Here is a 14,136-nt window from a genome sequence, read left to right as displayed (position 1 = left end):
ATGCTGTGACATTACATTTTATTTTTTCCAGACATCTACACACTATTGCACATCTTGCTCTCTGAGCAGAATTTGTTTTCATCCAAAGGATAAAAAATAACTTAAAGAAAAAGAGTTTTGCAATATTTACAACATAACGACGATAAACAACTGTATAATTCTTCACACAATTTTTTGTGTCCTGATACTTACCAACATACAACCATGCTGGGAAGCTCAGTTTGAAAGATCTCTGCAGGTCAATCAGCCCCACAAAAATCACCTGATGTAAATTCAGATTAACTGCTAATCCAAGATACAGTTTTATGTGTATTCTGCAATGTAATATTCAATCTTTTACCTCTCTAATAAATTGAACTCATATTAATCTTTAATTTAAAGCTAAGTTTAATTAAATCTTTCATTTAAACATGATTTATATCCTTTAAATGTCTAAAAATCTTGTTTTATTTATATGCATAAATTACAAATATTCTATTATATCACTTGAATAAAAGATCAATTACATTTATAAATTTATAGTCCTAAAAAACAATAAATTAATACTCTAAAGTCAGGTTCATTCAGTATATAACAATTTATTCATTACAAACATATAAAAATGACAAAAACAACCAGGTGGCGAGATATAAAAATTTCCACTTTGTACAAAGCATCCAAAGCTGTCGTTAGAAACACTACTCACTCCACATTGGGTTTTTCTGGAAAAAAACAACTATTGTCTCAAAAAATAGCTACAAAGATCCTTAAAATCTGTTTCTTAGGTGAGTTACAAAAACCAGCTTCTGTTATGTATCAGTAGAAAAAAAACAGAAAAACATGTACAGCAGGCTAAAGGTCACAAAATTCATTTCGGACTTGTAACTCCAATACGGAATCAGAAGTCAGTGTTCACAGTGTTGCCTTCACATCAGATGTGATGTGAAATGTAAACGTTGCATATCATCATATTAATAAATATACAGAAATACTCACATTGGGTTTAAAAAAAAAAAAAAAGAGTTCAATCATTTGTAATCCTCTTGACTACTTATCCTTAAATATAGCTTGTCAGACTGACCCCTTAAACTATCCGGTTACTCCTTTTAGTGAACTCATAAAATTTAAAAAAAAAAATTAAGGCAAATGTAATTTCCCCCATATTTCTTATCAAGTTTTTTCAGCGTGGGTTTCTGATCACAGAGTTAAGTTTTGATGATTCAGGTGGAGTAAAGTAGCTTTCTTTCACTGAATGAAATGAAAAGAATGAATGTTCTATACAACAACACAATTCATTCACATTAAACCACATATAAACATTTGTACACTTTAAACAGATACGGAGAAGCGAATGGGACCGAGCAGTTTATGAAACGGGAAACTATTCCAGGCAACCTGGAGCAGGTAAACACCAGCATCCAATGAACATATTCCTCTTGTTAAACTCTTGTTTGAAAAATTAAAATGCAAGAAAAGTTTTGTATCAACGATGAATTACTTTACCTAATAACGTGACTTCACAGTACAGACATTTAAATTTGAAGTCATATTCAGAGGACAATGGAGAACACTTCAAGCACCATTTGATTGGTATCACAGGCACCATGACGGATGCAGACGGATTAACAAACAAATACAACCTTGTATGCAGACCTACATAATCATCAGTAGCATCTTGTATTATTACTGTAGGGGAGTCTTGGATGCTAAATGCATTAACTAAAACCCAGCCATTATAGTGTGGCATGTTTCTGCTTTTATAAAGCCGTTCTTTCTCAGCCCTTTACTGTGAATTTCTCTTGGTGTCCATAAGTTTTTCATGTCTGTGTGCCTGATTGTCGAGATTTAAAAACAAAATTCCCAATGTACAGCGGCACCTTTTTCTTAGAAAAATGAAGATAAATAACTCCTTCTTTGCTTCTTTATGTAAAGTACGAGGAGTACTGGTATCACATTTGTTGGCATATAACAACTTCTGTAACAGAACGTATAAACATAAAGGTTTCCAGTGTCCTGGACCACAGTGCTGCCATCCAATCAACTTTAATGCTATTTGGTGTCACTCTTAGATGTATCTGTGAAAGAGAATAAAAAAAGAGCACACCACCATTAGAAAACATTCAATAAATGACTACGTTAAATCATTTTAAATACAAACTGAACTGCTAAGGTTTTAGCATGCATCAATTCACAGCATGCACAGTAGCAAGCAGGAAAAAGGATTCAAGCAAGTGAGCAGTGAATAGGTGGAAAAAAGGAGGGAAAGAGGGCGAGCAGAGTAACGGACCGGGTTCAGCTGCTACAGCAGTGCTGAGCTGGAGTCAGAGTCTGAATCGTGACCGGGGGGGAGGCAGGGCTCACGGGAACAGACGGACTCCTGAGCCCGTCTGTACTCTTGGTACTCCAGGCGGAGAGCGTTGAAGCGCGCTTCACTTAGGGAGCGGCTGTACGTGCAGCGAGGAGGGTTGAAAACTGGTGGGCTGACTGGGGGAGACAGGCCTGGGGCGGCATCAGGGACAGGAAAGGCATGGATGGGAATATTATGGAATGGGCTTACAAAAATCACAGCACTAGGGCAATAAGACAAACACATGCAGCACTATCACATCAAGCTTAATAGTCACCATGAAACATGCAACATTTTAAAATATGTTTTTAAAAAAAATATCACAGAAACACACAAAGGACATTTAAAGAAATCATCACCTTTCTGTTGCTGATCCTGGAGGCCACAAGTCTGGTCATGTCGAATTTCCCCCCTGCCTCTCCGAAAACCTGCCTGTGACTGACCAAACTTTGTAGCCTCCAGGACCTCCGGGTCCACACAGACATCAACAGAGTCCCACTCGTAACTCTCATCTACTGATGTGTTCCTTCTAATGAAATATACAGAACAAGAGGTTATTTAACATGACAGGAAGAAAAGCATCAGGATAAAAGTTATTTTGGCAACATAAATACATCCATCTTTAGAGCGGATACACCAGTGTGTTTGTCATTCCAGGTGTGGGAGGCGTTTCACCTTTTCACTCTCCTCTCAGGCAGCTCCATCTCAGCTCTGTACCGCTCATTTTCCTCTGTGGTTTCTGGGGAGCTAAGCAGTGTGGGAGTGATGGACAGGGACTGTCGGAACAGACCAGCGCTCCCTCTACCGCTGCTCTGGCTGGCATAACTGGCCCTACCCCCCTCCCTGATCTCAGTGTCCCCACCCCTCCCCATCCTGTCTGGCTGCCTGTAAGTCTCTCCCTCTCTTGGTGGAAATGGAGCATAGTAAGGGGAGGGCCAGCTGATGCCTCTGGGTAGGTATGACCTCGGAGGACCTCTTCTGGAGTCTATGTGTCTCAAGCTTTCTACTCTGGACCCTGACCAGTGCTGGTACTGGGGTACAGGAATTGAGGTGTGCATGGGGACATACTGATGCTGGGCAGATCTCAGGGTTTCTTGGTAAGAGGGAGACCACCTGGAAGACTCCGGGAGAACAGCGGCTTGCCGACGTGGATCTGACGCTTCCAACACCGGAGAGATTGAGGTTTGTCTGGGTGGGTACATAGAGGGAGTGAGGTAGGAAGGACCAGCCAATGATCTGTGTTCATGAAGAGGCCTCTCCAAGCTCCCCATGCTGGGTCGCCTGAGTGGAATATATTCTCTCCAGGATGGTCCTGGTCTAGGGAGGGAAGATGGCATTCTGCCTAAACTGTAGGACTTCACTCTGACGTCTGGGTTTGGAAACTCATCCCAGTAGCATTTCTCAGAAATATATGTTCTGGGGCTCTCAAAGTGCTCCCACCTCTGTGAGCCTAAGCTGATAGATTTCTTAAGGAAAGGCCGAGGCTGTCCCATGCCTGAGAGAGTCCTGCAGGGACCTATGCTTAAGGATTTCTTAAGAAATGGTACAGGGGCTTGACTTATCCGTGACACAATATTATTAGTCCTGCTTCCCTGAGAGGCTTGTCTTTGGGGTTGCTCGGATGAAAACTCCCTACTGTCTGCAAAACTCTGAGAATGTTTTGACATTATATCTGCCATGCCTTTAGCTGCGCTAAACAAGGAGTGAGCTGATTTTGATCCGAGTCTGGATTCAGGCCTATCTGCTCGAATTCTTGTTTTCTCATCATAAAGCTGCCTACTTGTTTTTTCCAGGCCAGGTGAAGATGACCTTGTGTCATCAGGGAATCTTACTCTGGTTTCTGTGTGTGGGGGGTGTCGACTGCCTGGTTTATTACTGGCATTAAAGCTGCTCCCTGCACCGCCTGAATTAGCTTGTCGGTTTGAGCTAGTTTCTGGGGTTTCTTGAACATGAACCTCCCAGTTTTTTGGAACTACGTCCGGCTTTGCAACAACAGATATTGCTGGTTTTAGTTCTGAGCTTTGTCCAGTAGTATCTGAGACTTGAGGTTCTTCTACAGGCTCATCCACACTCATTTCAATGAAGCCTGGAAGGCTCAGGTACTCAAGAATTGCACTTGTCTGTAAAGGGGACATTTTGGGAGATTGAGCTTCAGGTTTAGTCTTAAAAGAGTCTGACATTCTGGGCACAGAAAACTGAGACTGGTCACTCTCAACCTCTTCTACTAAGGTTAAAGTAGAGATCGGGCTAGGACTATTAGAGAGAAGACATCTGTCACTTCTCCTGGAGCGTGCTCGGACACCTTCTCTCTCCAACTCGGAGTAAAAAGCTGAACTGCGTTGGTCATTGCAGCCTTGGGTGTCTCTGTCTTTGGCCTTTTCTCTTCCTTCAGGATGTTCATAAGGTAAGGTAGAATAACTAGATGGACTGGGATCCCTTGTGGTTGAGCAACCTACTTCACTTCTGTCAGTCTGATTAAATGATGAAGATGCTGAACTCGCAGGCTTGTCGGAAGGGGCGGAGGAGCTCTTGACAGCTGAATCCCAAAGCTGAAGGCCTGCATAAGCATCCAAATCTCGAGACTTCGAAGCAACAGCTCCGTCCTGTGTTTTGTCCCTCAAGCTCTGCTCAGTGTTGGATTTTATGTATATATCTGGATTTTTCTGTGGAGTGGATGACCCGGCTCTGTCTGGTGTCTTCAGACCGGTGGCAGAGGTTTCTGATGTGACATCAGGGGAGAGCATGGGGAGAGACGTGTTCTGTGTCACTGGAGAACGGGAAGAATCCACAATAAGAGAATCCTCTGTTTCCCTACAAGCGTGAGGATGTGACACAGGTGATGGTGTCTCACGAGGGCTCTGAACAGGAAGGAGGTTGGTTACAGATGTAACGGGGCTAATGTCCCACTGTATGCGAGATGCAGGGAGTCGGTCCAGGGGACTGCTGGTGTTGCCAAAGTAGCATGCCCTCCTGTAGTCAGAAACCCGACTTGTTACACCCGAAGGCCTTGTTTTCTGTCTGATAGTCACATCTTGTAGTTTCCACACGGGCTCTTCCTCTGACTTGGACGCATCTCTTTGAGGGCTTTCTCTTTTATCAGACTGAGACTCTTCTCTGCCTCGACTGAAAAGTCTTTGATCATCGACATGATTTCTTAACTCCCTCTCAATTTCTTCCCTCTCTTTTGCGAGCTGGGCACACTTCTCGACACTTTCCCTTTCCAGCTCGTTCTCAAGCTGTGACACCAGGGTGCTGTCATCAGTCAGCCTACTCTCCATAGGCTGGTACCCTGCATTAAGGGATCTTTCTCTGTCTCTATCAAGAAGCTTCGTTCTCCTCCCCAAATTCGGCAACAGATCTTCGGAGTGGCCGGGCTTGCGATACCTCTTCAAAGAATCGTTGGGTTTTTTCTCACTGCTATCTGAATAAAAGCTGGCTCTTTCCAAAAGAGTCTCAGAACCTTGTTCATCATCCGAGTAAAAGCAGCCATGGCGGGAGAAGTTTCTGGCCATGGCCCGAACTCTCCCAGGAGAAAGAGGAGGCCTGCTCAACTCTGGTACATCTACAGTGAGAGGAGATTCCTTCCTCTCATCCTTCTCTGAGCTCAAAATGCTTGACTTAGGAGAATCCCTCAACGATGTCCTGTTGCTCCCTGAGCCGCTCACACCACCGTTGCTTTGTAGTGGATCCTTCTTCAGTTTTTTCTTAATGGAAGGATTCAAACCTTCGGGCAGTGGCTGGACAATGAAACGTCCATCTGGACCTCTGGAAATGGACTCAAGAGCAGTTGGTGAGGGCGACTGAGAGCCTAGGTGGCTTTCAAAGAGCGTGTAATGAGGCGGTGGAGAAGAGTTAGACAAGAGTTGTTTTCGCTGGTCATGGTATTCCCCACGGCTGCCTTTGTCAAAGGAGGACCGATCAGACTGCGAGGAGGAGTTGTTGGGAAAGAAGGGAAGAGGTGGGCAGAGCTTAAACTTGAGGACACTGTCAGGGCTGCGAGGAGGTGAGCGAGCTCTGAGGATGACAGAAAAAAAAAAAAAAAAGCTTTCACCATGTGCAATAATTCAGCATCAATGATAGATGCTCTAAATGACATGTCTGGAAGAATGTTTCAATTCAAAATGTACATACAATAAAACTTCTATTCACAACAGAACCATGAAAAAGCAGCGCATATTGTGCACGAATAAAGGATCAAAACATCCTGACACTTACTCTTGAGATGGGCTTTTCTGGAAGGCAGTTGGCAGGTCTACAAATATGGGAGAGAAGCAATGAAAGATCAAGAAGGTGACATTTTCTAACAATGTAATTAACTTAGTGATCTTGCAAAAAGATTTTTTAACAATAATTACGTAGTCATTGAGGAACACAATGTATGTTATACCGTGTCTTTTCTTTCTGCGTCTACGCTGTCTCCTGTTACTCATGTAACATGCTGTTACTAAGGAAAGGATGATGGCCAAAAACAGAAAGCACACCCCTCCTAACACACCAGCCAGCAGTGGTTCCGGGATGACTTCTAGGAAACTTGGTTGTAGGGGATAAATTTCCAGTCCTGTAATCACAGCAAGTTCAATTCCATTTCCAAGAAAAAGTAATAACTTTGTAAATATCTATTAAAGTTGGGGTAAGTAATGTTGGGGAGCTAGAAAGATGTGAAGGAGGCGCCCTGTCTTGGCTCCTCCCCCTCTGGTTTTGCTCCTTGCGTTATCCAAGGTTTTTGTTCTTACCTCCGCCAAGGAGGTTATGTTTTTACCGGCATTTACCTGTTTGTGTTCAAGATAATTCAAAAAGTTATGGATGGATTTTAATGAAATTTTCAAGAGTTGTTGGAAATGTGAAAAGGAAGAACAGATTTAATTTTGGTGTTAATCCAGATCACTGTTTGGATCCAGGAATTTTTTAAAGGCCTTGGCGCAGGTTTGCTCTCTCCGAGTGCTTTTCTAGTTTGCAGCTTTTTCCACCAACGATTTTCTCTTTCTCGACTGTTTAGCAGGAGGAGGCAAATAACCTGAGCCGGGTCGGGAAATCCTTCCTGCATTTTCTCAGCCATGAAGAAGCTTACGAAATATAAGAAATTAACAACTTCAATTCGGCCTGAATGTTTGGTTTGGTCAGAGTTTTTACAGATTTACAGTAAACTGAGGGCTCTAACTATATTTATTATTATTAGACTACTATCAGCATGGGGAACCACATTACCCAGAGTATAAAAAAAGAGAAAAAAAAAATGTCTCCGAGCAAGATTACCTACCCCAGCTTTAATACCAACATGTAGCTAATTTAATTTAAACTAAAACCATACCTGCTGTGGATACACTCACAGTCTCACTCGGTTCACTGAGTACTTTGTTGCTACGAGACATCAGCCTTAGATCATATGTGGAATCCTGAAAAACATTGCATGCATTGTATTTTATAAGTAGTACTCCTGCAATAAGGTGCTTTTATAGTTTAGAGTAAGCAATAATATTATTGTTACCCGTAACAGCCCTTGCACAAAAAGTTCACTCTGATTGGCAGTAATGTTGCTGCTGATGATAACCCACTGGCCCTGATCCCGGCGGGCCTGCAGGACAAAACCTGTCAGCGGAGAGAGCGGAGCCTCAGGAGGCAGCCACTGCAGGAGAACCCCTCTTCGAGTCCGGTTGGCTAACAGAAATGTTGGCGGATCCAGAGTCGGAAGAGAGGTGACAGATGAAGGTACCTCTGTTGGCAAAGCTGAAAATACAAACAGGAATTTATAATTACAGAAATTGTTTCAACAGCACAAAAATGCCCAACATATCATGAGTTCAGATGCACAAACCTTTTGTTCGCACTGATACAATTTCACTAAACGGTCCTGAGCCAAGTTTATTCTGAGGTAGGACACTGAACTGATAGCCAGTGCCAGCAAGTAACCCAGACACAAGCAGGTAGTTTTTGGATGTTGGGACAGGTAAAGACGCCCATTCATGTTTCCCTCTGGATGTCTGCTTGACCCTAAAACACGCAAAGACAAGTCTTGACTGCTGCTGGATGCAAGGAAATGTGTCATACACAATGTTCTTTTTTGTAATGATACCTACCATACAGTGAACTTCTGGGTGAATCCACCATCAAAGCCTGGGACCCAGGACACATTGGCCTGGTTCATCTCTGTGGTGACAGTCACTGAGGACACAACATGAGGACTTGTGCCTGAAGATTGGAAAAAATACGTTGTAAGTCTAAAGGTATATGCTACATTTAAGTATTATGTGTCGTTTTAACTGTTTGCTGATACATTTTGCTCTGAAGACTAACCCACTTACCCAACACCATGATCACAGTGCCTGCACTGACAGTTGCTACACGATTAGTAGCCAGACACTCCCAACCGCCATGATGATCTTTGCTTAGCGGCTGCAGCAGGAGGGAGCCATTGGACAACACGGTGTACGGTGAACGGGGAGTAGAGCCAATCTGTTGAAGAACAACAAGAAGCTGAAGTAAAGGATCAGATATGTCTGATTCTTTATCAAAGTGGAAAATGTCCTTTACCTTGCTCCAGGTGATATTGGGAGCAGGGTCTCCACTGGCTTTGCAAGGGATGATTAACTCTCGGCCGACCTCCTGGAGATACTCAGGCAGAGGAGGCACTTGAAATGATGGTGGGTCCTAGAACAGATAATGGAGCTTCTTTACCTCTGTACAGCTGCACTCACTCAAAGAAAAGCATTTTTACTGTATGGTGTAGTCAAGAAGAGGGGCCTTACTTGCAGAATGACTTTAGTGGGCTCAGACTGGCCCATGGTGCCATAACTGTTATAGGGAGTACAGGTGTACATGCCTACAGCATTGTCATTTGATGTTGCTATAAAAACAGACCCCTCTGAGTTCACCATCCAACCTGGGAACTATCAAGCAAAAAAAACACACATACACACTTAAAAATAGGCCAACAACAATTTCAAGTTCTTTGTACAAATTCCCATAAACATACATTTTAACTCCAGAGCACATATCTTACATTGTCAAGATTCAAATTATTCCCATCTTTGGTCCAGTTGACATATAGCACAGGGGGATCAGCCTGAACGGGGCAGATAATTACCCCTCCCATGCCCGCAGGCAAATATGTTTCCCGAGGCATTCGTCCGACGCGTGCAGGATCTAAAAGGACAGAGTAAAAATTAATAAGAAGAATTTAAAAAAAAAAAAAAAAAAACCTGATAGAGTTTCTTATAAAAGACCTACTGACAGACACAATTATTCTCCATAACCGTGACCGGTTGTTTAAAAAAATAAGGGGATTACAGACTAACGTTTCACTTTTAGATGTGCAGAAGCAGAAGGTGGGGTCAGTATCCCATTGGTTGGAATACAAGTGTAGTTGCCAGCATCTTCTGGGATGAGATTAGGGATCAGAAGCGTTCCATCCACCAAAATTTTCACTCTAGATTTAAGGGACCTAAAGTCAAAAGACAGAAACCATAATGCATTTTAAACTCTATTAGTTTCAGGAAGAAATATATCATGCATTTATAAAGTTTGTACTTTAATCTGAACAACGATCTCCTTTGTTGCAGCTTCACAGCGTGCTCATGATCAAATTATATAATTGTCTTATAAATAATCTAATTAGAGCTGATTGCATTAGCGGCATGCTTTGGAAAAACACCTAATTGTTTCCTTTACATTTTGCTGTTACTATTCTGTTTGCGTAAGTGGAAAATGTGATATTTTAACTATGTTTAAGTAGGTTTTTTTAATGACATGGACTCACTCAATGTGGTAAACATTCTGTCCTTGTTTCATCCACTCGTAGGTGAGGTTTGAAGGGTAGGCATCGGCCTGACATTGCAGAACTGCATCTTGAGACATGTTGAGAGTGGTGTCCTCTGGGGAAATGATGATGATTGGTGGACCTTTTTGGAGTGAAAGCATAAAGGAGAAAGAGTGTAGTCATTGCAGAGCAGGGAACAGTCTGTAGGTGGCAGTAAAGACATTCACATGTAACTGTGATTCCCAGACTTTTTCTCAAACTCTATGTCTCAAGACTACAAATCTCTCTTGATCTAACATAAAAAGTTGTATGTTGTTACTAGATGTCAGCACATTTGCTTAACACAAGATATGCAAAGATTCTATCTCTACCTGATGGTTGAAAGCTCAACACTGACCTTGGACCTGCAGCTGTGTGGAGTGGGTCAGGTTCCCCTCAGAGTTGGACACGTGACATTTATACACTCCTGAAATATTTCTTGTGACAGAGGCCAAAGACAAGGTTCCATTGAGCACCTAAAATGGGCGAGGGCAAAGGGTATGATTATTAAAGACAAGGAGAAAAAGTGGATAAAGATCAGGTGGCAGTCATGAGGACAACAAAGCAGTTTGCTTCAAAGAAACATCAAAGCTACGGTTGCAGAAGAAAATGCTAATTATAAAGTAGCTAATTAGGACACTGCAAATACCATCTGTTAATCCTCCTCACTTTTATTTTTTCATGTTTCTCAACTGGACTCTCATCTTTATGCCAGACAACAGTTGGTCGGGGGTTGCCATGGGCGCCACAGCTGAGAGTCAGCGAGTCTCCGAGCAGAACCTCCACAAAAGTTGGTGGTGTTTTTATAAACACAGGTGGAGCTAGAAAAAAGCCAGAAATGAATGTCATTGTTTTATATATATATATAATCAAATTGAAAAAAAAAATAAATGCATTTTCACACAAGAAGTTCTTAAAAGTTGCAGGAAATCATTTAAACTTATAAATGTTTGGTGGAATTTGCTGCAATGTATTAACTATTGTTCACGCTGATACATTAGAGCTGGTCGGAAATAGTTTGATATTTTGGGCAATGTATGGAGATATACAGAAAGCTGTCACGTTGGTATTAAAACTGTCCATGATTAAATAACTGTCGATACCTGAAGAAGGACCAACCTTTGAAACAGTTATTGGGATACTGCAAACAAAAATAATTTCCTTTTAACTCTATAAACTGGAAAGTATTGTTTTGCATTTAAAGCACACCCAAAAGTACCAGGGGAACTCATCTTTGAGACTATCTGTGTTAAGAAAACTTGCACTTAATGGTTATCGTTGCATGATGTTTTTTTAAATTTCAAATTCATTATTAATTATTCAGAAATAAATAATTCCGAATTAAAGTATTCTCCTTTGTGTTTACATGGAAATAGTAGTTCCAAATTGAGGTTTACATGTCAAACACATTTGTTCGCCGTTACTTAATTCCGCTTTAGGTCCAGGCGTTGGTATAGTTTCTGATTGAACAGGAGGCAGACGTGATGTACTTACGTTATAGAATTAACAAATGGGAATAAACCAGCAACCTACTTTGGAATTAAGTTTAATTTACAATACTCATTTTAATTCAGAATTAAGTGTTTACATGGTCATTTATCATCTCCTTCAAGCGGATTCAACTTTCATTCCAAATTAAAGAGGAATTAAAACTCTCATGTAAGTGTGGCCATTGAAATAGAAAGACCTTGAAGAAATATGTCACCATTGTCAGTAAACAATGTTCTGTGTCAAGTCTCAAAGGAGGCATACTGAACTTTTAGAGGTAACATATTCAAAGGATATTCAATATATGTATGATGTAATACTATTGTGTATTAAAAAATAGTGTCATCTGTAACCTGATGCTGCATATCTAGGCCTCTCTTTCACTGTAGTACAATCATATCAAATCCCTACTTTGCGCTCCCAGAGAAACCTCCGACTCTGCTTCAGCATATACAGTGTCCACTACGTGCATCTGTGTGGGCGTGAGATTTAGAGTTAAGAAGTAAGTGAGGTAAGTGCTTTGGACATTTAACCTTAATCTTTGGTCACAACCCACACATGCACTGTCCTGTTCTTCTCAGCATGCCAGGCACAAAGGCAAGATGTGATCAGCTTGTGCACAGTGTGTCACAGAAACAGCTCATACACAGCATCAAGGCTCCAAAAATTCAGCTTGCTCGGGCCTTTAGAGTCCTAGCCAGGCCCCATGCTGTAGCTGTTCTAAATAAAGACAGAGGCAGCAATGAGGGACAAAAGGAGCCGCTTCCAAGTTCCCAAATCCCTGCAGTGCTGCACCTGTGATGGATAGGAAGGTCCATGTGCCATTTTGGAAGTCGTCGGTTTTGCTGTCCAGGAGAAGGATGCGACATTCAAACCAGCCCTCATCCTCCAGGGTCAGGCGTTCTACCAGCAGTGAGGCGCCCCGGGTCAGAGACACACGCCCTGTGGGAAGAAGGGTGAGGGTGGGAGGGCAAAAAGAAAAAGAGGGTCAGCACGCACACACGCATGCACACACAGGCAGACAGACAGAGTCAGCATATGCAGGAAGAGGGCTTATCCTGCAGAGGACACAGGCATCTGGTGTCACAAAGGCCACAGTCAAAGTCACAGACAGTGTCAAACAAAAAAAATCTGCTTCAGTTTTAATGTGTAAAAAAAACCACAAAAAAACCCCCCAAAAAAACCAGATAAAAATAATAAAGATTTATGACAATACTGAACCAGAACAAAGAAAAAAATCTGCATCTTTTTGAGACAATATATGTTCAATGATTAAACTACGTTCATAAATATTTTGAAGATGGCAGAAATGCCTCTTGCATTTATCTCAGGACATGACAGTATATTGCTTTCCATTTTCCAATTAGTTTTAAAACATAAAACTACTTTTAGATTATGTTTATCTTAAAATCATTTTGCATGACAGTAAAAGTGATCAAGAGTATCAGTACATGTTTTGGTCACATGAAGGGGTCCTGGCTTACACGATGAGAAAAAAGTAGTCCTGAGGTGGAGTGCAAACGCATGACTCACTAAAGTGATGGTTAGAACGATATGTAAGATGACATATGGGTATGGTGTCCTGTTATTTAGGGTTTAGGTGGTGAAGCAAAGGGGTGGAATAAGCATACCGTACATTCTCGATGCTGTTTCATTAAACCACTACAGCTACATCAGTGTGTAGCTATTTTGTTTATTAAGTAAAAGATAAAGAAAAATTAATCAAAGCAGATGAACACAGACAGGCACACATATTCTAACACACACCCAATTCCCGCTCCCACTCCTCCGCTGTACTTCTTACAACTCCTTGTCAGGCTTTGAAACTTGATCTGCTAGTTGCCTGGTGACTGCAGCCTGTTTTTCAGGGTACACCCCCTCCTTTTATTCTGCCTCTCAATGAACTCCTTTTTTTGGCCTTCAATCTGAGGGCTTTAAACGACAGGAGGATGCAGGCGGTGAGGGGGGGGGGGGGGACACACACGTTGCTCATTCCAGAGCATGCCAAAGCAGTTTGAAAGTAAACACGGAAATGTGGAGAAGTTCCCAGCATCCTACTGCTCTTGTTAGCTATTAACAAGTTATTTAGATGAATTGTGTCACATTCAATCATTGCTGCAAAGCACTGGCATAACACATTACTGCAAATAAATTCATTGTCATTTAGTTTTAAAAGTAAAAGCAGACAATATTTCCTTCTATATACAGTGCAACAACAAGAGTCCTCAAATGTGCTGCAGCCTTGAGGCAACATTATCACAATTCTCAATGTTCTCTCTATTCACTGCAGTTTCCCTCCAGTGAGTGATGTCTGACATGAAGCCTGAAAGCTATAAAATTCAAACAACTCTGTTTATGGCTTGGAGATAGGGTGAAACACACCCTGGTAGGCAAGAAAGACAACAATAGCTAACAATTAACCCTGCATTCCTGGCTGGGGCTGTTGCTGTGCTTAATACTTAGGTTTAATGATTGACTGGCCTCCTAAACGATGGACAAGCATTTGATGGGAGGTGCTCATTTAGAGGTT

Source organism: Telmatherina bonti, assembly GCF_933228915.1.
Source record: "Telmatherina bonti genome assembly, chromosome: 13".
NCBI lineage: Eukaryota > Metazoa > Chordata > Actinopteri > Atheriniformes > Telmatherinidae > Telmatherina > Telmatherina bonti.
This window is presented reverse-complemented; position numbering follows the sequence as displayed.